Source organism: Pan troglodytes, chromosome 5 (assembly GCF_028858775.2).
Source record: "Pan troglodytes isolate AG18354 chromosome 5, NHGRI_mPanTro3-v2.0_pri, whole genome shotgun sequence".
Taxonomy (NCBI): Eukaryota; Metazoa; Chordata; class Mammalia; order Primates; family Hominidae; genus Pan; species Pan troglodytes.
The window spans coordinates 159,640,698-159,665,465 of NC_072403.2; the positions used below are offsets into that span (position 1 = coordinate 159,640,698).

The following is a 24,768-nucleotide window of genomic DNA, read 5'->3' on the forward strand; positions in this document are numbered from 1 at the left end:
GTATTATTATGCCGCTACCTTCAAGAAGTAATTTGCGTGCTGTTTATTGGAGCTGTGAATTTAATCATCTCAATCCCACGCTATTACAGGATGACTATAAGAAGATGTATTGACATTTCTTTGGACACATAATTTTGCCTCCATTGTGTGTTGTTTTGCCAGAATACTGAAGGCAGTGTTTGTATGATGGCACATCCAAATAAAAAGCAGGTCCTCCTTTTGGGACAGTGATCCATTTAAGTTATTTGTTTCAGTACATATCCTTAGAACTGAAGTTTTAAAATAAGAATAATCCTGGAAAAGATGTTTAAAGTACCACAAAGGATAGGCTTGGAAAGGAAACAAAGATTGAAGGCTTTTTTTTTTTTTTGCCCCTGGGCTGGAATAGAGTGGAATGTTAAACATCCCAATTCTCCCAACCAGCCTCTCCCATGTTATATATATATATATATTACATACACATGCACACGTTTCAAATTTCAGTCTTACAGTGTATATAAATGTGTATACTTATGTTTTCTGCACAAGCCAGGACATTGGTTATTTCCTAATCTAGTCTCCAGAAGAGAAAAAAGAAAAACATACAGAAAGGAATGTATAAGTTACGGAGGATAAAGAGAGGGGTTATGATATGATCAAAACAATAACAGTTAAGATCTTTTGAGATGTTATTATTGTAACCAGTAATCAGCTGCTCACCACTCAGAGACCAAAAACATGAGAAGCAAGGCATGGTGAAAGGAAAGGAAGGCAACTTTATTGATCAAATGCTAGCAGATGGGAGATGGCCGGGCTTCTGCCTCAAAGAAGCCATCTCTGCCTTTTGGGCTGAGTGAAGGGGTTTTGGCAGGAAAAGGTATGGGAAATATATGGTAGTGGTGCAGGAAGGCGCAGGTCTGCATGTCTAGTTCCGATGTTTATCTTGAGTAATTGCCTGTTGGGTTGGTGTCATCCTGACTTGGGCCGTAGAGTGGTGAGCTAACTATTCATACTCCTTCTAAGTGGGAGGATTCTGCCACTTGGTTTCTTTACCTGTTTCGTTTCAAAATTGATCTCTGGAATTTCTAAGCAAGCACATAATCAGATAAGCAAGCACTGTGCGCAGAAGTTCCTGGTGTGAAAGGGAGAAATTAAGAGTTTCAAAGTATGTTTCAAGGTTGAAAGCAAGAAAGGAGAAAAATGTTTTCAAATGCATGTTGAGGCTGGAATACTTGGCTTCATTATGAGCTTGTTATTCTACATATTTTATATAAACTAGTGATTGTAGTTTTGAATATTTTCATAGCAGAGGGTGGAGTAATTGACATAGGGGCCTGAAAAATGCATCCAGATGTCTATCTGCAGGTTTCACAAACTCAGAGTTCACAAGGCTCAAACAAGGTAATGCCTGGGATGAAAAACCATAAACTGAGCACAGAGACCTGTCTGGCCACCCCTGACTGTGGCTGACTGCCCACAGTTGGTACAGCTTCCAAGTTTTAAAGAGAAGCCATTAATCTGGATATTTATATGTGAAATCTCTTGATTTTGAATTTCTGGGAAATAATTCAAAACCTTTTCCTTGACATATTATGAAAAGCACACCACACACCCCCACCCACGAGCAGACCTCATCCTGTGGGCCACCTGCCAGTTTAAGAGAACTACAAAGTCAGCCTGGAGCCTGTGAGAAAACCCGGAGGGGCAAACTGAGATCCTTGGTGGTTTCATTAGTGGTTTCCTCGGGAGATCACCTGACCATTTAAGAGCTCTGCCTGTCTAGGATGGTGTTGGGGAAAAAGCATCACAGTAATCAAGACAGGTTTCCCTTCAGACAGTGCAGGGCAGTGTTTCTAGTTCTGTTTTCCTTGAGCCTAGTCAAACATGCACAAATCCAAAACTTGAGTGACTCTGCGCTACTAAAGCCCTGGATCCTAGTTTTATTTTTTGCCAAAGAATATTTGAATAGCAACTGACTTAATACACTATAAATAGTATCAATTTTTGGCCAAGCACAGTGGCTCACACCTGTAATCCTAGCACCTTGGGAGGCCCAGGCAGGAAGACCATTTGAGCCCAGGAGTTTGAGACCAGCCGGGCAACACAGTGAGACTTCATTTCTACCAAAAATAAAAACAAAATTAGCCAGGCGTAGTGGCATGTGCCTGTAGTCCCAGCTGCTTGGGAAGCTGAGGTGGGAAGATTGCCTGAGCCCAGGAGGTCAAGGCTACAATGATCAGAGATCTCACCACTGCACTCCAGCCTGGGCCACAGAGTGAGACCCTGTCTCAACACAAAAACAAAAATAGTACCAATTTTTTAGATCAATGGAAAGAGATTTTTAGTACTGTCATTCTTTTTTCTGGAAAAAGAGAAAATGGGTGATTTACTAATCAAATAGATGCAAAGTCATTTTTGAATAGGCAGTTATTTATGTTAGTTTGTTATTCACATTAATTAGATACATTATTTTAAATTATTTATACTTGTTAATTTTATTTGTATTATTTTATTTTATTTTATTTTATTTTTCCTAGATGGAGGCTTGCTCTGTCACCCAGGCTGGAGTGCAGTGGCATGATATCAGCTCACTGCAACCTCTGCCTCCCGGGTTCAAGCAATTCTCCTGTCTCAGCCTCCCAAATAGCTGGGACTATAGGCACATGCCACCACGCCCGGCCAATTTTTGTATTTTTAGTAGAGACAGAGTTTCACCATGTTCGCCAGGCTGATCTCTAACTCCTGATCTCGTGATCTGCCTGTCTCAGCCTCCCAAAGTGCTGGGATTGCAGGCATGAGCCACCACACCTGACCATTTATATACTATTTTAAATTATTTACATTATCCATTATTATATTAAAATATTTACATTTATTACATTATGACTTGCTTCATTTTTAAACTATTCCTTTGTCATGCAACGCTGCCTCTTTAAAATAAGTAAGCTACCCAGAGATATGCATCAGGAACAATAGGATGGTTCTCTACTGCTCAAATATCTGGGGGTGAGAGCTACACATGAGTATTTTGAAAAAGATTCCTATGTGATATAAAAGTGCCTTTCTGAAGATAACACTAGGCCAGATGAGCTTTAGGCTGTGTTTGAATTGATTTCCCACTACATTTCTTTCTTAAACCTAAATTTCACTACAAGTTACCTACGCATAGGATTCCAATGTGAACAGCTGCTTCATTTCAGCTAAAACAGAACCTCCTTTCAGTGAAGACATGTGCCTCCACTCCCTGTCTGTGGCACGATGGGCTGACATTTTTGGATCACAGATCACACAGGCCTAACCTTGCCATACTATTCCTTCACCTTTCTGGAATTCAGCTCTTGCTTCAGAATATATTATCAGATGTACAAATGAAAGCAGGAAAAACTAGGCCATTCTTAAAATGCTCCTTTTTCCCTAAATACCTAGTTGAATTTTTTAAATAAAAGAAATAGAAATATATAAATAAGTAAACAAGATCAAATGAATTGCATAATGTACCATGTGACCCTCCCTGTCTATATGGGAATTTTAGCATCAAGGCTAAACATACACACGAAGCTTCATTAACTTCTGACCAATCCTCTCTCTTGTTGTTTCCTAGTTAACTGCCAAAGCAGTTGGCATTACTAGGAGAAACCTGACATGACCTGAATATACAGGCTGGGATTCAAAATTGACTGTGTTAAGTGTGCTGTTTAATTTTTGAAACAAGAGACTTTTTCTTCAGGTATACATTCAAGTATTCACCATGGAATGGCGCCTCTGGTATTGTGTCTCAGATACTTCTTGAAAGGCAAGTTAATCATGGGTTGGGTCAAAGTCCTGGTTTTACAGTAAGACATATGGACATTAGATCTACTAGAGGTAAAGAGATGAAACCTTAGTTTTCAAACCAGGGGTTTGAGAAACCCAAGAAGGAGCTCCCCAGAGGAAACATTTTTCTTTGCTGGGAGTCTCCAGACTGTGCCAAGTTCCTGAAGCCGTTGACATACAGTGACCCTTGAACAAGCCACCCCCTCCCAGGATTCTTTGTTGCCCTGGGGGGTCTTTGATAAACAAAGACAAAAGTCTTTGATGAGATAATCATTTAAAATTTTCTTGAATTTCACATTTGCTTGCCGAGGGTCTAGGGGTTTTACTGAATTGAGCAATTACTTCAGCATTTAACATGTTGGTTTTATTAGTACTAGCATATTCTGAACTGTTGAAGTGTATCTGTTTTCAAAATATGTTGCATGCGGATTAACATAAAAAGGCAAACAGACACGGTGCTTTCCTGTGAATGCTGGTTTTGAATGACGAGTGTGTTTGCTGTCCATGATGAAGTGCGTATGTGTTGTTGGCAGGTATCCCATGCGCCATTTCCAAGGGTAGGAACAGTAAGAGGCTTCTGATCACAACCCCACAGAAGGGAAAGTGGTTGAGTAAGAACCTTGAATATATGGAAAAACAGGTTGAGTGTGGTCTGAACCTGAGGGTAGTGTGTTACCATGAAACACAATTCTTCTTCGGGTGTGTGTGCATGGGGCCCTCCTTCTCTGCTCTTTTCTTTCACATTTTCAAAGCTCATCATGCTGCCATTTCTTTGAAGAGGTTTAGTAAGAACCTTGAATATATGGAAAAACATATTTCTTATTAGGCACTTCAAAACTAGGTCCCACCCATGTCTATTTCCCCTCTGCGTGTTTATATAAGAAATAAATAAAAAGTTTCATGATTTCTAGTTTGCAACCCATATTCAACATGCAAAGACTGACAATATTGTTGAAATATCTAAAACCTAAGAAATTATTTTAGTCAGTGACCATGGCCTGTTTGTGTCATGAATATCCTTTTAAAAAAATATGAGTTTTATATGTGCAAAAATGTAATAACAACAAAATTGTGGTAGTATTATGAAACAGTTGCAGGCTGGTTTTGTCTGGCCTAAGTGGTCTTTTGCCCTGAGCATGTTCACTAGTGTGTGTGTGTGTGTGTGTGTGTGTGTGTGTGTGTGTGTTTGTGTTGTGTGTGTTTGTGTCTGTGCTTTTTTTCCTTTACATGCAGTGGACGTTGCCTGCTATGGGCCTCTGAGTCGCTTTGGGTGTTTGATTGTTGAATTGAAATGATTCTTTCCCTTGTACTGCAGAAATAACCAATAATAATCTTCGCGTGACCTGCATGTTTTAAGAAAATTATCCTGGGGCTATCCTGGTAGGATGTACGTACCATGCAGTTTCTGTGATATATAAAATTATTATCAGATGAAAACAAAAAATCATATCAGGAAAACATTTCATTCCTTATTTTAGAGCTAGAATGGACTTTGACTTTTCTTCATGCTTATTTATCTGAGAAAGCATTAGGTAGACTCTGAAGGAGGCATTTGCCTTTCTCCATGGGCTGAAGGGGGCAGTACTCTATCCAGTTAAGAACTAACGAAGTTGGACAGTTGGACATTGGAATGTAACAGAGGCTTCCCGAAGATTAAGATAATGAAGTTTCTCCTTGATCACCTCTGCAGGGTTTTCTAAAGGACAAATGAGCAACTAAAAATGATTTTCCCTCTTGAGGAAGGAATTAACTTCTTATTTATTATTTTCCTAAAGAAAAATTAGAAGTAGAAAAATAATAAATGATTAATTTTACTTGTTGTACATAGAGGCTATCACTGTGTGGTGCTCTCTTTATATGTGAAAGTGTATTTGAAATAAATCTTAAAATGTGGAGGTACAAGAAGGTGATTGTTCTCTAAATTGCTGTATTACTGTAAAACTAAATTTGAAGGGAATTTTTAAAGAACACCATATATTCCATTATTTTGACAACCCATCAATTTATGAAAGTAATCTGAGCACATACTTCAATTTATTAGAGATAATTGTTCTGGGAATGCTAACACCCAAGCTCAATAAGATCAATAATAAATTTGTACCTGAATTTGGGGTTATGGTTTAACTTTAATCCAGTCCATTTACTCCTCAACTAGGCCGGGCGCAGTGGCTCACGCTTGTAATCCCAGCACTTTGGGAGGCTGAGGCAGCCGGATTACAAGGTCAGAAAATCAAGACCATCCTGGCTAACATGGTGAAACCCCGTCTCTGCTAAAAATACAAAAAATCAGCCAGGCGCGAGGGCGCCTGTAGTCCCAGCTACTCAGGGAGCTGAGGCAGGAGAATGGCGTGAACCCGGAAGGCGGAGCTTGCAGTGAGCCGAGATCGTGCCACTGCACTCCAGCCTGGGCGACAGAGCGAGACTCTGTCTCAAAAAAAAAAAAAAAAAGTTGTAACTACTCCTCAACTATTCACATACTGTAGATTGTTTGTATTAAATATATTAAATAGGAAATTTATCTTCTAAAGTTCAATCATTTTATTTGAAGCAAATGCATATAATTTTAACTGATACTGTCTGCTTTTTCATCTCTTGAATGTTTTAACACAATATTTTATGTATTTTTATCAGATGACAATTGTTATCTCTTTAATTAATCCAGTTAACCCATCCTGCAATTAATTCACAATAGGCATTTTAGTTGTTACTCAAAGTCCCCACTTAGTAAATGTTAATTCATAAGTAATATTCATAACTGAATGCTGGAGAAAAACTGCCCAAAGATTTGGGACTTAATAGAGTCTGTCTACAGCATTCTTAACTGGCGTGGTTTATTATAAGGTGAAATTTATAAAAAGGGAGTTCACAGCCCTTGAAATGGCTTTCTGGGTGGGTTTCATGTTTAGTGTTTATTAAATGCTCACTGTATATCAAGAAAGCAGAGAGGCTTAATACCCTGCTCAGAGTCACGTAACTAATGTATGGAATAGTCAAACTCAAAACCCAAGTCCAGTGCCTTTTCAGCTGTACAGCACTGACTGCAAAAATGGTTAGATCAAGTGAACATTTAATATTCTTTCAATCTTAGTTTCTAAATAGAGCTGTCTGCCTATTTACTAGCTGTGTGACCTTAGGTAAGTTACTTAACCTCTCTGAGTCTTAGACATCACATCTGTAAAAAGAAGATAATATTATTATGGTAATTAAATGAACTAATATTTGTGAAGAAATGAGAATAGTTCCTGAGACATAGTAAATGCTAAATACATACTTATCTAAGTAAAATAAATATAACTATTTCTCAAGTAAACTTTTTATACAAGGATAAAAGTGTAACAAATGATAAGCAGAAAATTACTCTTGAGCTAAAGAAAGGAAAGTAGAATTGCTTATACTGAAAGAGAAATGATTTTTATATAGCTCACAGGATTCTGTGGGAAATTATATCGGTGAAAACAAATGACCTAGTTTCTTCAACCAAAAAAACTACAAGGGAGAAACAGGGAGGGAAAAGGGGAAGGCTGTGGATTAAAAGAAACCCAGGCTGGGCGCGGTGGCTCATGCCTGTAATCCTAGCACTTTGGGAGGCCAAGGCGGGTGGATCACCTGAGGTCAGGAGTTTGAGACCAGCCTGGCCAACATGGTGAAAACCTGTCTCTACTAAGAATACAAAATTTAGCTGGGTGTGGTGGCACGTGCCTGTAATCCCTGCTACTTGGGAAGCTGAGGCAGGAGAATCACTTGAACCTGGAAGGCAGAGGTTGCAGTGAGCTGAGATCGCACCACTGCACTCCAGCCTGGGCAACAGAGTAAGACTCTGTCTCACAATCAATCAATCAATCAATCGATCAGTAAAAGAGACCCAGCAATCACCAGGTGTGAGGCTTACTTGGATCCTACCCTAACTAAACTGTAACAAGAACAATTATAAGATGGTAGAGAAGTAGAGACGTCAATTGTATATTTGATAATATCAAGCAGTTGCCATTAAAATTTTTAAGTGTGATAATAGTATTCTTGTGATTTTTAAAAACAAAATTCCTCTATTTTAGAGCTATATACACAAATATTTACAAATGAAATTACACCTAGAATTTGATCAAAATAACTGTGTGTGCCTGTGTGTGTGTGAGTGTGACTATAGATGAAATAAGATTGTTCATGAGTGTCAAAATTGAAGCTGGGAGATGGGTATGTGAAGATTCAGTCTGCCATTCTTTCTATAATACTTTTCTATATGTTTGAAAATTTCCATAGTTAAAAAGAATTTAATGGAAAAAAATGTCTTTACTGGAAAAACTATTCTCAGAGTTCTTAATAATGATGTCTGATATTTACAGAGTGCTTTAGATGAATTGTCTCAATCTTTACAACAACTTGATGAGGTAGGTCCGATTATTATACCCATTTAACAGATGATAATATGGGCCCAATCTTTGCTCTTCAGCAGTCTGTTTTCCAGAGGGGATAGATGTCTGCATCAGACAAATCTGCTCCTGAGAACTGCTGTCCATCCAGAGTGGGTAAACCAGGAGAGTGCCATTCTCACAAACAGTGTTTTCACAAAGTGCACACTGTCCAGGTGCATTACATGTTAATTACACCCATCTTGTGTCTCACTAGTGATTTAGGAGAGTAGGCCAGGCATTGTGAAAAGCTCCTGTACTAGCTGTGTGCCTCTGGGAAGGTTTCTTTCTTTCTTTTTTTTTTTTTTTTTGAAACAGGATTTCCCTCTATCACCCCGGCTGGACTATGGTGATGGGAACAAGGCTTACCGCAGCCTCCACCTCACAGGCTCATTACAGGCATGCACCACCATGCCCGGCTAATTTTGGTATTTTTAATAGAGACGGGGTTTCACTATCTTGGCCAGGCTGGTCTCGAACTCCTGGCCTCAAGTCATCTGCGCTCCTCGGCCTCCCAGGGTGCTGGGATTACAGGCGTGAGCCACCATATCCAGCCAGCAAGTTACTTTCTTTATCTGAGCTTCAATTCGCCTGTAAAAATTGCTATTTCCATCCCTATTTCACTGGATGGTTGTGAGGATGAGTAGTTTGAAGACAGAGACCCTTGAAGGGATCAGATGAAGAAGCTCACTCCTCTGGATCCTCAGTGCTGGGCACAGAATGAATGTTTAGAACTGTGTCTTTCGTGACTACCTCCCTCCCTTCCTCCTCTTTTGAGTGGAGTGAAAAATTTGAAGCTGTTTCCTGGGCTGCTCAGACTCCCTGAGGCCTTGGTGTCCTATATAATTCAGGGATGGCTGTGAATGAGTACAACAGTGTAGGTGAGGTGACCTGGGACTTCCTTGCTCCTCTGTTGTGTGTTGATTGCACACACTCATGCTAGATTATTTCTAAGGCCTTAGTGGTTCAAGTTTACAGATTTTATGGTACTTACTTTCCACTTCACTTTCATGTACTTTGTCAAGGAGAATAATCTATAGACTAGAAATGCCAAAATAATTAGAGTTAAAGTGGAAATCCAAGATGAGAAAGCAGTGTGAGAGAGCATACAAATTTAGTTAAATGACGTCAAAGGATACTGAAAAGGCTTACAGATATGTCTTCATAGCCAGTCCGATGTCTTCAAGAAACTATCATGGAAGGTCTCAGAAGACATTTAAGGAACCAAAAGTGGGCAAAGGTGGATTTCAAAAACTATGGGTTGGTACTTAATATGCACAGTGGTAGCCTGGAATACAAGGACTAGTATGTTTTACTAAACATCTCGAACGTAAAGCAGGGGTCACTAGGCGGCAGCCTGGATTTGCCAAAAATAAGGCATCCAAAAGTAGGCTCATTTTCTTTATGATGGAGTTGAGACTAGGTCATGGGCTGTAACACATGTGACTCTATCAGGATTTCAGGGGTTTAAGTAACACACCCCCTCAATCTACCCGTGAGGACCATGTTCAGTAACAGTCACAGGCTGTTAAATATCATGTCAAAAGAAATGCCTGCTCTTCTCCTCTGGGTACCAGTGTTTTAGAGGGATGCTGACACTAAAGGTAATGTCAAGTTTGGAAATTAGGAAGTAGTTGAATGGGTCAGGGACGTTTGCTGGAAGAAAAGAATCCCTGTGGGACATGTGAGCACTGTGTCACAACATTTGAATATGAGGAAAAAGAGGTGTTTCCTTATCTATGTTTTTTGGGAAGTGCTACCGCAGGGATTGCTAGAACAGTGAAAAACATGGCTGGAAGTTCTGTGAGGCTGAAGTGAGTGGTCTAGGCCCTGAGGGACTGGCCCTGCAAATGGAGGGGCAGGATGTTGTTCAGGGCATGAAGGCAACAAGGTTGCTGCTGAATTAAATGGGGATGGTGAAGATGGGGGCAAACACTGTTTTGACTTCACTCAATTGGATATGATCTCTTCTAAATTTTGACTTATACCATTCTTGTAGTAATTTTGCCATGCCATGATTTTTTAAAACCTGTCTTTTTGTTTTTTGAGACAGGGTCTCTATCACTGAGGCTGGAGCACAGTGGCACAATCTCAGTTCACTGCAACCTCTGCCTCCCTGGCTCAAGCAATCTTTCCACCTCAGCCTCCCGTGTAGCTGGGACTACAGGCACGCGCTACCACGCCCGGCTAATTTTTTTTTTGTATTTTTAGTAGAGACTGGGTTTCACCATGTTCCCTAGGCCGATAAACCTGTTTTATTATCTTTATTTATCAGCCATTTGAAGGTAGAAACTCCGTTCTATTCCTTCTTGAATTCTTATAGCTGCTGCGTTGGTTGTCTTTAGTATTTTCCATTAATTTTAATACCATTTTCTGTCATTTTCAAATAGCTATTAAGTTTCCAAAAGTAATTGTTTTTTTCTGAGAAGACAAAAATCAAAGGAATCATGCTTGGATTTTGGAAAATATATCTCTCCCTACATGTTGGTGGGAACAATTCTGGCCCTTCTGACTTAGTCACAATAGACAAGTTGTTCTTTATATCTAGAGGGCAAAACCTCACTCATCAAGCCAAAGTTTCTCACCAACTCAGTTGAATACAACATGTAATTACTTAAGAGTATTATATTTTCACCTTGGTAAGTGTTCAGAAATTGCGGATTTATCCCAATTATCAAGTCTGGTTGGGAAGAGCCTTTGAAATGGAGTCCACCATGTAATGGGGGAAAAGATGTCCCTTACTCAAGGAGACCAGTCTCTTGGTATGTGTGTGGTGGAAGGGACAGACTGTGGCACATTCATCGTTCAGGAGCACAGGTCATTTGGATTAGAATCAGATTCTACCACTAACCAGTTATCTGACCTTGGGCAAGTTACTTAAACTCTGTGCCTTAGTCTCCTCACCTGTGCCAAGGAGATAGTAATAATGCCCACCGCATATGGTGGTTGTAATGTTTGAATGACTTCTTGTATATACATACTTAGAGCAGTACATGGGTGGTAAGTACTACATAAGTGATTTTTATCATCATTATTATGCATAAGGCCAATCCAGTGGAGAAAATTTACTTGGAAAAAGAATAAAGAAAGACTAATTGTTCTCCTTCACCTCTTTGGTTCCTCTTCTGGTTTGACAGTGGGGCCACAGTTTCACTTGGAGAGAAAAAAGGGATGTATGAAAAAGAGAGAGAAGAGGAGAAAGAAAGGAAGGGAAAAATGACAGCTGATATTATGCTGCTGTTCATTTCTACCAGGAAATGAAGTCCATTGCATTGATGGACAGTAATTCCCTAAAAAAGCAAATTCTGGAGTTAATGCAAACAGCCATTGGGTCATTATTATAAATTTCACTTCTGAAGCATTCAGCCAGTGATAGAACCAACCCTATATATGGGTTGAACCAACCCGAATGACCCCCATAATCAGTAGTTTGATCTGGCAGTACAATTAAGTCAATGGATGCCTACTAAGGTACTCTCCATTTATTGACTCTTGTTGATTTAAAGGCTAAGGGCCTTCTCTCTAAGTTGCATTTTGGTTAATGACATTTAATGATATTTTCATGCTAATAACCTCAACTTGCTGACATCTTCAGATGTATTTCTTTGGCTTCTATATTATAACTTTCTTTGGCTACCCAAGTTTTTGATAGGAAATATTGTCTGTTACTGAATATTTTTTTGTTTTGTTTTGTTTTTTTGAGACACAGTCTTGATTTGTTGCCCAGGCTGGAGTACAGTGGTGTGATCTTGGCTCACTGCAACCACCACCTCCTGGTTTCAAGCGATTCTCCTGCCTCAGCCTCCCAAGTAGCTGGGATTACAGGTGCCTACCACTACACCTGGCTAATTTTTGTATTTTTAGTAGAGATGCGGTTTCACCATGTTGGCAAAGCTGGTCTTGAACTCCTGACCTCGTGGTCCACCCACCTTGGCCTCCCAGAGTGCTGGGATTACAGGTGTGAGCCGCTGTGCCCAACCTGTTAGTAATAATTTGTTGGGAGAGAAACCATCCTATAAATGTGTGGAGGACTCTTGCTGGGGATGATGTCATATTATAAGTTTTCAGTAAATATAGGTTGAATGAATAAAGGAGTACGAATCATTTCAAGCAGTTTATACCAAACCATTTGTTGGAATATGACCGGGTTAGAGTGTATGATAGATGTGAATGGCAAAGAAGCCAGAGGAACCTTGAGTTGTATTCAGAGGATATATTGACTCTGAAGATAAAGGATAGAAGAGTTAAGAGGGCATCTTGGTATTCATTTGGCAAGATTAATGTGAAGAAAATTGTAACCTCCAAAAAGAGAAAAGTGATTTATTCCGTTCTATTACTAAAGTAGTGTGTATATGCGCACGTGAGTGTAGTTCTAGATGTATATATACATAAAAAGCAATGAAATTAGATTTTTCTTAAATAAAACCCGCTTATTTTCATCACTGTACAAATTGTTGTCATTCAGACTTTTGATAAATTATTTTCTTTCCTCTTTCTTATTCCTTATCTGCTGAATGCGTATCACACCCCTCATGAGCCAGAAACTGGTTTATTATATGATATAAAATATATCAAGGTTATTGGCACATATGGGAGCTTTCCTGTAGGAGACATAGAATTATGTGTTTTACAGAACTTCTAGAAAACACAGTCTCTACCTGCTTAGAATTTACATTTGAACATATTGAGAGGTAGGTATTGTCTTAAGCAAAACCATCGCTTGATTCTAAATGTCAACATGCATAAATAGCATATGAAATCTGCTTTAAATCACAGATGAGGTCATTGAAAATGTGCATCTTTTTAGATGAATGCAAATACAGGACAAAATTTCCTGAAAATAATGTATTTCACTTAGTTGGCTCCATATTCCCAATCTGGGTTATTATGTTATCAATTTATCCTAGTAACTCTCTTTTTCAATTAATTATTTAATGTGTGTTTTTGTGTCTATACGTATTCATCTATTTTTGTTCCAGTGCCACATGTCTCCTGACTTTTCTTCCTCAGAGTAAAAATGCAAGGATCCGTTGCTTCTTTCTCTTCCCCTCCTGTGACCTCTCTCCCTTGCACACATTGCTTTAGACCAGGCTTCTCACAGTTTGATGAGGCTCAGGATAATGGGAGAAGGAAGGCAGCTGTTCAAACACAGATGACTGGGCCCGGCACAGTGGCTAACGCCTGTAATCCCAGCACTTTGGGAGGCCAAGGCGGTGGATCACTAGAGGCCAGGAGTTTGAGACTACCCTGGCCAACCTGGTGAAACCCCATCTACTAAACATACAAAATTTAGCCAGGCGTGGTGGCGCATGCATGTAGTCCCAGCTACTTGGGAGGCTGAGGCAAGAGAATAGCTTGAACCTGGGAGGCAAAGGTTGCAGTGAGCTGAGATCGGGCCACTGCACTCCAGCCTGGTGACATTGCAAGACTCCATCTCAAAATGAACAAACAAACAAACAAAACACTATGGATGGCTGGACTCCACACCCAGCCCTAGATTATGACAAAGTAGATCTGAGAAGTTGCATTGCTGACAGAGTTCTGGGTGCTGCTGCTGCTGGGCAGATGACCACATCATGGCTCCAACGACACATCTCCTTTCTGCTCCTGGAACACACCAGACTTGTCCCATCTCAGGGCCTTTGCACTGGCCATTTCTTCTTCTTGGAAAGCTCTCTTGTCGAGACCCTTCAGGTGTTTTCTTAAATGTTATTTTCTCATGAGGGCTTCTTTGGTTGCTGAAGTTAGAATTGCAACTCCCCCTTGCTCTACAATACTTCCCACCCTCTTTCCTTGCTCTTTTTTTTTTTTTTGCCATTTATCTTTCACCCGTTTAACATGTTATATAGTTTACTTATGTGTAGTGTTTTTTTTCCCCCATCTGTCCCCCTAGTAAAACGTAAGCAACGGAAGTGTAGGGATTGTCTATATTTGGTTGCTTTCTTGTTGTATCCTCAGCACCTTGAACAGTTCCTGGTACATAGTAAGCCTCAGCAAGCACTTGTTGAAGGAGTGAATGACAGATTCACTAAGAGTTTACAACAGGGATCCAAAAGAATTATTGCAACCACAAAACAGGGTTCAGTCAGTGATGGTTATAATTAATGCATGTCGAAGGCTCGTAGCTCTCTAGGGGTTTGGAGAAAATGTTTACTTTTTGGGAATTTATATCCTGAAAGACATGAAATTATTAACCCCCGTAAAAAAATGGATCCAACCAGATGACACTAATCACACGATTGAGGCCTGTTCTTGTACTAGGTGCAAAAGAGTTGAGTTTCTGCTGGTGAGACGCTAACTCTCTTCTTCTTAGGACCTTTCTTTATTCTTTTTTTGGATTAAAGAATAATACTTTTGGAAATATTCATTTTTTTTCAGAAGAGATCTGAACTGACTTACAGGAAATACAAACGTATATAATAAATAGAAGATGGTACATAAATAATTATATGAAAATCTGGTAATATGATAGTAATAACTAGTAATAGAAACTCTCATTATATATTAAATATCAATTGATTATATCTCATTGTAGCATTCTATCAGAACCTTGAAAACAGTTACATCCCTGGCTCCATGCTTTTAATTCTTTGATAAAATTGAATATAATATATTTGTAGAGCAGAGAATCTTTGTGTACATGTGTATGTCAGTATTATTCCTCATTATCTCTATGGTAAAATGGAAGATATAAGCATCTTGTTCTTGAAGTCTGAATTTATAATCTTGATATGTCCCTCTGACAAGTGCAAAATCTTACTCATGTCACCTCTGCCTTTAAAAATAAACTGTTGTCTTTATCAAAAACAACAGAGAAACACCAGGCCTCACATAATGCAATCGTGTTTCATTGTGATACCAGTTCTCAGTCTTCCTTAGGTATTTTTCTAACTCTTGAAGTTTAAACCCAATAATAGGAATTTTTGTTCATGTTTTATATATTTATGAATTTTTCAATATACATACTGTCACAATGGAAATTTTTGGAAAGCAGAAAGAACTGTTAATTATTCCATCATCATTTGCAGTAATCTCTCACAAACCCTTTTCTGGAATTGATAGAGATATTTTTCAAGGTTTGCAAGTAATAATTATAGTATTGAAAAAATGACAGTTTGTGTGTACTCACTGTGAGCTGTGTACTTTTACTGGAAACATGCAAATTAGGGCTCATGGAAGGCTGCATAATAGCCTCTAATTATGTCATATTTCCCTGAAATTGTATTATATTTACATATTCTGGAACTGAGGATGACACCATAGAGGGTCCTCTCATGGCACACTTATGGAATCTGACCTCCTGGTGGCTCAGTTAAGGCAGGAATGAACACAGAAAGCTATGCTAACTAGAGACTTCAGCACTCTGCACTTAAGCATTTCCGAAAAGAAATATGTTAGAAGCAATTTGAAGCATGTTGGAATTTGTTTGGAATCCAGATTTCTGCTTTTAGAGCTACTTACTGTATACTTAAGGAGTTCTCATACAATTGGAAGCAATTTGTGGGTGACTGCATTTATTTTTGCCTTATTGCCCTAGAGCAGTAAACTGTCAGACTACAACAGAATTGGAATGTGATGCTTGTTTCATATGATTTTACAAGGAGTATGACCGATTTCACTTTGACAAAGAAACATAACAGTCAATGCATTTGCTTAAATATTAACACTGTTATCAGTATTGATTCTGACATTCAGAAAGCCAATGCTGCTTTCCTTTGCTGCAGCCATGATTTAAATATGCATTCACTGGGAAGTGCAGAGTTCATGGGAGGCAGGCCCTGTCTAGGAGTAGAGGAATTTGTTGGACTTTTATACAGTGCTTATCACGTCACAGGCATACATTGAATGGGAAAACACCACACACACAGACGCCCCTACTCATAGTTGTAACTGCTTTGCTATCATTAGTACAATATTTTCATTTTATTTCACTTCATTCTCATTAGTACAACATTAACATTTGTGGGTACATAGTAGGAGTACATATTTTATGGGGTACATGAGATGTTTTGATACAGGCATGCAATGTAAAATAAGCATATCATGGAGAATTGGATAGGTATCCGTCCCCTCAAGTATTTATCCTTTGAGTTACAAACAATCCAGTTACACTCTTTAAGTCATTTTAAAGTGTACAATTAAGTTATGATTGACTAAAGTCACCCTGTTGTGCTATCAAATAACAGGTCCTATTCATTCTACTTTTTTGGTACCTGTGAACCATCCCCACCTTCCCCCCAGCCCCTCACCACCCTTCCCAGCTTCTGTAACCATCTTTCTACTCTCTATGTCCATGAGTTCAACAGTTTTAATTTCTAGATCCCACAAATAAGTGAGAACATATTTGTCTTTTTGTGCCTGGCTTATTTCACTTAATATTGTGATCTCCAGTTCCATCCATGTTGTTGCAAATGACAGCATCTATTTCTTTTTATGGCTGAATAGTACTCCATTGTGTATATGTACCACATTTTCTTTATTCATCTGCTGATGGACACTCAGGATGCTTCCTGATCTTAGGTATTGTAAACAGTGCTTCAACAAACATGAAAATATAGATGTCTCTCCGATATACTGATTTCTTTTCTTTTGGGTATATACCCAGCAGTGGGATTACTGGGTCATATGGTAGCTCAGTATTCAGGTTTCTGAGGAAACTCCAAAGTATTTTCCATAGTGGCTGTACTCATTTATATTCCCACCAACAGTGTACGAGGGTTCCCTTTCCTCCACATCCTCACCAGCATTTATTATTGCTTGTCTTTTGAATATAAGCCATTTTAACTGGGGTGAGCTGATACCTCATTGTAGTTTTGATTTGCATTTCTCATTGATGACTAATGATGTTGATCACTTTTTATGTGCCTGTTTGCCATTTGTATGTCTTTTTTTTTTTTTTTTTGAGAAATGTCTACTCAAATCTTTTACCCATTTTTGGATCAGATTATTAGATTTTTTCCTATAGAGTTTTTTGAGCTCCTTATGTATTCTGGTTATTAATCCCTTGTCAGATGGGTAGTTTGAAAATATTTTCTCCCATTCTGTGGGTTATCTACTCACTTTCTGGATTGTATCCTTTGCTGTGCAGAAGCTTTTGAACTTGATAGGATCTTATTTGTCCATTTTTGCTTTGGTTGCCTGTGCTTGTGGAGTATTCCTCAAGAAATCTTTGACCAGACCAATGTCCTGGAGATTTTCCCCGATGTTTTCTTGTATTAGTTTCATAGTGTGAAGTCTTAGATTTAAGTCTTTAATCTATTTTGATTGATTTTTGTATATGGCAAGAGATAGGGGTCTAGTTTCATTCTTCTGCATATGGATATCCAGTTTTCCCAGCACCATTTATTGACGAGACAGTCTTTTCCATGGTATATGTCCTGGACACCTTTATAAAAAATGAGTTTACTGTCAGTGTATGGATTTGTTTCTGGGTTCTCTATTCTGTTCCATTGGTCTATGTGTCTATTTTTATGCCAGTACCATGCTGTTTTGATTACTATAGCTCTGTAGTATAATTTGAAGTCAGGTACTGTGATTCTCTCAGTTTTATTCTTTTCGCTTAGGATAACTTTGGCTATCCTGGGTCTTTTGTGGTTCCACATAAATTTTAGGATTTTTTTTTCTATTTCTGAAGAATGTCATTGGTATTTTGATAGGGATTACATTGAATCTATAGATTGCTTTGGGTAGTATGGACATTTTAACAATATTGATTCTTCCAATTCATGAACATGGAATATTTTTTATTTTTTGGTGTTCTCTTCAATTTCTTTCACCGGTGTTTTATGGTTTTCATTATAGAGATCTTCCACTTCTTAGGCTAAGTTAATTTCTAGGTATTTAATTTTATGTGTGGCTATAGTAAATGGTATTACTTTTTAATTTCTTTTTTAGTACAGTATTTTTAGTGTTCAAGAATATAGTTGAGTACAAAAGCAATCTTCAGCATAAAAGCTGAAGTTGTCATATATGGCAGCCACTGTCAATGGTACTCATATTGATGTGTCTCTTTTTTTCTAGAAAGTGGGAAAATGTAAAACTGCTTGTCTAGTGCATTTTCTGTATAGATATGAAAGTCAAACCATTATCTTCTAACTGTGCAATTCAACTATATCATCCTCACTTCCTCCATTATGGAAAAGGCCTGCTTGGGTCAGTGGTATTTAAGCCAAGGCTTTCCCACTACTAATACTAATTTCATGCAGTTCCAGATTTGGGGAATATAACTTAACCTAGACGAGTTGAAGATCATTGTAGCAACTCTTACTGAATGCAGGCTGTATACAGAACATCTCATTTTGCCAGGGACCATGGAGAGCCATAAGAGGAAATACAGTGCTTCTTCAGAGTTCATAATTAAACTGTAAAAAGGGGGCTAATATAAATAAAGACTTTTAATTATAGAATATATGTTAAGTTACTGACTTCTAAAATAACATTGAACACAAATGAATGCTTTTCATTTCAAAGTAGACTCCTTGCACAGACAATATAAACTTATAACAAGGCCATTTCTCAAGAGCATTTTAGAACCTATATTACGTTTTTTAGTATTCTCAAAGGAGGATAATGCATGTCATTTGCCAGAATTTTGGAAAGAATCAAAAACCATTTGTAGGCATGTCTGATGAGTGAGATCTACAATCAGAAAGCTGAACGTCAAGTTTGAAAAAAACAAAAACCGTGTTTGCAGTCAAAGAGTTGCTGTAATAAAGAAGACCACCATTAGTCTTAGTCAGCATATTTGTGTCATATAAGATTCCTTGAGTATTTGACATATACCAAAACTGATTTGGGCTATTAATACAATACGCAGCATACACAGAAATCAAGATTTGCTACTTCAACAAAACCAGATAGCAAAAAAAGAAATCTTGGTGTTCAAATCAAATTATAATTTGATTTGGATCCTGGGGATGTTGGAGTTTTCTAGTAAATACATTAAGCATTTTGCATCTAGATTATGTTACAGGAAATTTTAAAAACGTTTAAAAAGTGGTTTTTAAGGTACTTTTTTTGGAAGACTAAAGAAAATGACCCATCTGAATGTTTTCTTTTGTTACCTAAAATGCACAGCATAATTTTTGTAGAAATTTTTCTTGCAACATAGTTACTTTCAGAACAAATCAAATTAGTTTTAATTTTACCATTTAGGAGTCATTTGATTTTGAGCTTAGATTCCTTATCTGTAAATAGAGAAGGCGAGACTGAATTGACATTAATGTCCTTATCAACCCTGCGCTCGCGCAGTTATTTGTTCCTTCCTTTAGTGTAAGTCTGTAGCCACCATTTGTGTCTTAATTAAATGATCTAAATCTTTAATGTTTTCACCATTTTTATGAATGAATCTCATAGTCTACTATAGACTATCAGACTGATCTGATAGTCGTGTCGTGTAGCAACATAAACATCTTCCACAACCTTTAAAAAGTTTGTTGGCATTAAAATTGTGGCTTTCAGCATCCTTTCATTCCCAGAGGCTTATTTTAGCATGTCAAGTGGATGTGTTGAAGATTTATCACATAGAACTCCACATTAATTTTTTACTTTAAGTGATCACCCATTTTTGTTCCGACATAAAGCAATATTCACTGCAGCTGTTAGCATATGACAGTTGACTGGCTGAGCTTGGAAATACTGCTGCTGCTCGTTGAAACATGCTGCCATAGATTCTTGCTGCAATGTGATTGCTCTTCTGTCTTCACAAGTTATTCAAGAAGAAAATTAGTCTCATTTCTTTACGGAGACACTTTGCATAAACATGCAGTCATCATTGATCTACAAATCATATAAAGTTAAATGTAATCAATTATAGTTATATATAAGTATTCAGGGTGCTACTATAGGGGTGTCTTTGCTGCCAATGGCTGAGAGGGGTTGACAACATCATTTCAGAGACCCTCATTCATTTGCAGCTGGGATTCCTTGATCTAAGAATGGACTGACATGTTTTTATGAGTATAAATACTCACAGATGTCCTCATTCTTTCTGAGCAGTTTGGATGCCATTTTGAGACCAGTTAGAACCCCTTCCCACTCTGTTTGGTTAAGAGACAGAATTATGTCACATATAAACCAACACTGGTTTAATCCAAAAGTCATTTATACATTTGGCATCAGTTCTGGTACTTCAGTTTTCTGCTAGTGTTTGTATCATAGCAATAGATTCCCTTTAAGAGTCATAGGTGTCTGTGGATGTGTTTAAGGAAGCAATGTTTAAATGCACTGAGAGGAACTGTGCTCACTTAGAAGAAATGAGTCATCAAAGTTGGGAATTTTTTAATCCTTGGAAATTTTAAGGGATTTTATTTTTCTATTTACTAATTAAGGATATTTTGGAAACTTAATTTTTTTGGTCAAATAAAATAGATAAATGGTATTTCCCCTTTCCAATCTTAACATCGGTTCTACCTAAGAGAGTGACTTCTTTAACTTGTTTAACACTAACCTTTAAAAAAATCAGTAAACAAAGCAGCATTGCAAGCCTAGTGAGTTTTTCATTCAACCGAATGAAATCATATGTAAATTATTGGTTTAGACAGTGTTTGCTTCTATGATTTGTTGTTTAGGAAAAGTTGTATGCACCACAGCACAGCCACAGCCTGGGTTGTGCCTACTTTGAGAAACCTTACTGGGTGACAGAATGGGGTAACAGAGCCATAATTTATAGTCACTAATATGAAGATGTGATATCAATTACTTAGGAAAAAATACCCCACTGGATTTATATCCTTTAGTTATTAAAAAGTGGCAGCTATCTTAAATTAGCTAAAGAAACTAAAGAATTTAGCGACAGAAATTAATCACTGTCATGATCCATACACAGACTCTGAGTTGCAGCACTCTGCAAAACATTTGTTTGGAAAAGGAAAATTGCTATTATGGTCACCTTAATAGAAACAGACAATCAAACAAATCTTAATTTAAAAGATTGCATGTGGTCATAAATCATAATGGCACAGAGATTTAAGGCACAAAAAGCAACTTCATAAAGAAATGAGGCATGCCAGGGAGAGCCAGCAACCATGGCTGGTGCCGTCCTGTCTGCCCATCCTATCAGTGATGTTGCAAATGTTTTGATATTTCAGCACTGAGCTGGATTGTTCATTTTGCAGTAAAATGCAACAGTCTCCTAATCTGTTTTCTTGCCACTGGCTTTCTAATCTTCTTTAACCAATTCTCTACCTAGCAAGTGGAAGAAGGAGAGCCTTAAAATGGAAATCGAGTCAGGGCATACGTTCCCCCCAGTCAAAATCATCAGCATCTTTTACTTGCAGTTGGGATTAAATCCAACTCCATGAAGTGATCTGACCTCACTTCCTGGGCTCCAGCACACTGGCCTGCTTCGGTTCCTTCCCTCCTCCTGTTGGGGGTACTCTGAAAGAAGTACTTTGGGCTACTCTGAAAGAAGGGTACTCTGTAAGAATGGGGGGTACTCTAAAAGAAGGTCATCTTAATGTTTACTCTGCATTGGATGTAATCCATTATTTCTAATACTTTTAGTTTCACTTGAGCTGAGTCACAAAAACCAAAAAACAAAACCTAAACAAACAAGAAAACCTCCTTAAGAGAGGAATGGGGTAGGAGCTAAGCCAATGGAATTAAAATCACTTAGTAACTGCGGTAGGCAATGCATATTGCTAATTGTCATATTAGCCGTATGTTGTGTTCTGTTTACATATGGTGAAATGTATGTACACCTTAACTGATATTTTGTGGAAGAGCACAAATGTTTGCATGCCTCTGAGTGATAGATGCCCCATTATGGAGTGTTACTTGGTAGTTGCAACATCCTCTTGGAAGGCAGAAGAAATCAACATAAGCTAAATTTTCCTCATTACTGTATTGCTTCACCATCTGTCTGCCTAGCTTTCTCAGGCGTCTTTAAATAGGCTTCAGACTGGCCAGTGTCACCAAGCATCCAAGCTTTACAGATGGGGCCTAGATGCTGGGCCAACTGAACTACAGCTGTGTCTAGTACAGGCCAGGACACACTCCTTTTGGCCAATAACTCTTGTTTGGTTTTGATAATGATCTGATAGCATTAATATCTCAGAAGAAGAATTCGTTGTCCTTAGTGGTAGGGTAAGATATATATGTATATATCTAATATGTATAACTTATACATATATTATTTTTATATATTTATTATATATACATACACATAATAATTTTTAGCTAAAAATAAAAACTGCCAACTTCAGAATAAACAATTATTTCTTAAAGTCTAGGTTCCCAAGGCAGGAGTAGTGGGAAAATTATCTGCAGTCAATGAAGTGAAGTCATCATTTGGCAGCATGATTTCAAAATGGAGTAATCAGTGTATCCTATATGAATTAAGTCTAAGCCTTCTGTGTGGTCTTTCTTTAAGACCAAAGCACAAATAGAGTTTGGAAAAAATAGACTCAAATGCAATTTCATTTTTTTACAATATTATACAGAATATGTAAATTCTTAAAGCACATGCTTCCTGAATTAAGTACAACCTCATGAAAATTCCATATCTACACTCTTCCCTATGAATTCATTGTGTAAAATTGAGCTCAGAATTGAAGAAAATAAATAGGACTGTGTCTAATCTTTCTGCATGGCTCAATTATAAATGACACAGTGCAGCTTTTTCAGGTAAACATACGGAATTATAAAAAGGATCTAGTGTGGAGCTACATAGATGAATGGATCATTTTTTATATCCTAGGCCAGAAAGTAATGACTCAGATGTAGCTTATCTTTGCTTCATAACCAATGAGCATGTTGATGAAAATGGTGCCTCATTTAAATGACAGGTCTCCCTTCTACCACCATCTGCCGAGCCGCAATGGACAATTGAGGTATATGTTTGGATGTCTCCTAACAATAGTTTTGTATGAAAGCACAGCATAACTAAAATTGCCATGACCATCCAAAAGCTTATGTTTGATTATTTTTTTGACGGTCATGGAAAATGACCCATTATTTGGTAAGGTAGTAACTTTTAAAAACTGTAGATAAAAGGAAGTAACAAATTCAGCAAACCAACTTGAGCCAGAGCTATGGGTTTTGGCTTACTAGATTGTAAAACTAACTAGCTGCCATTTTAAGCACTTTATAAGTTACTTGCTATAGTTTCTCCTTTTTGAGTCATCTCAAAGAATTGCCAGTCGGAACACAATCAAAGAGGGATGTTCATTTTTATGATATTGAGAACACTGATGTTGAATTTAAGTGATTATTTTTCACTCTTTACAAGATCACATGAATGTAGGTAAATAAGACAGTGTAGGCAACCGTGTCAGTATCTAGAAGTGATCTGAGGAGGTTTGGCTTTGCCTAAACGTCTAGATTCAATTTGCTTAAATTTCTGTATTAATCTACCTCCTTCATGATTTCTAGTCTTCATTGACCTCTTCTCAATTAGAATTTGTAGAAACAAAATTTTTAAAAATAGGTACAGATACATTTACCTTTCTGTTTTCAGGAATGAGGAAGAGACAATTTGACAAATAAATTACTTCGAATTCAAATAAAGCACAACAAAAACATTCATCCTACCTGCAGGAAATAATGTAAAATACATTTAAAACCCCTTTAAAATTCTTTTAGCAGTTTTCATACATGTAAAATACATTTAAAACTTCTTTAGCATTTTATTCTATTTATAAATAACTTCCTAACAATTCTCTAATTAAAATCCTTTAGAGCTTTTACTTTGTATCTTTGTGGGGAAGTAAACTTCATTAAAAAATAATTTTTGACTCAAACTTTTAACTTAATTTCAACTTTAATATTCTTAATTTCCACAAATCTGAATGATAATATATACCCTACAAGGCCTACAAGCTACTATTGAACGTTTTGTTAAATTTTTTCAATGTTGTGAACTTGCTTATTGGAAATGAATGGTAATTGTCATTATTCTGTTTCGTTGTGAAATCCAGAAGTTAGGATTTTATGGCCCAAATATGGCATTACTAGAGAAATTTAAATAAAAGAGATTAAGGTATATAAAACAAGATATGGGCTTTGATAGGACAAAGAAATATAATTTTTGTAACTTTTTCAGTACTGTATAGAATTCTCTCTAAAAAAATCACCTGAAGTTAATTATAATGTTAATTAATATATAATAAAGGTTATATTTCAAAACTTATATGCTAACTTTAGAACTTTATTTCTCTCCATAGAATAATTTTTACAAATGTGCTGGATTCTAAAAGATTATTTATATCAGATCAGTAATGGGTTAAAAAGTAAGCTTTTGTAGAATGCCTGGTAATAAAACAACTTTTTTTTATTTTTTATTTTTTTGAGACGGAGTCTCACTCTGTAGCCCAGGCTGGAGTGCAGTGGCAAGTTCTCGGCTCACTGCAATCTCTGCCTCCAGGTTCAAGTGATTCTCCTGTCTCAGCCTCCCGTGTAGCTGGGATTACAGGCACTCACCACCATGCCTAGTTAATTTTTGTATTTTTTGTAGAGATGGGGTTTCACCATATTGGTCAGGCTGGTCTTGAACTCCTGACCTCAGTTGATCCACCAGCCTCAGCCTTCCAAAGTCCTGGAATTACATATGTGAGCCACCACGCCTGGCCTT

General features: G+C 37.6%; 1 protein-coding gene and 1 long non-coding RNA gene across 2 annotated transcripts in view; both read left to right on the forward strand.

Moving 5' to 3' along the window:
• Positions 1-24,768, forward strand: part of SAMD5 (sterile alpha motif domain containing 5) — a 440,768-nt gene that overhangs the window by 227,682 nt on the left and 188,318 nt on the right. The window lies entirely within an intron of this gene.
• Positions 1-24,768, forward strand: part of LOC129144337 (uncharacterized) — a 115,466-nt gene that overhangs the window by 86,554 nt on the left and 4,144 nt on the right. Inside the window, exon 2 of the long non-coding RNA XR_008548704.1 lies at positions 1-24,768. This exon is cut by the window's right edge and continues 4,144 nt beyond it. This is a non-coding gene — a long non-coding RNA (uncharacterized LOC129144337).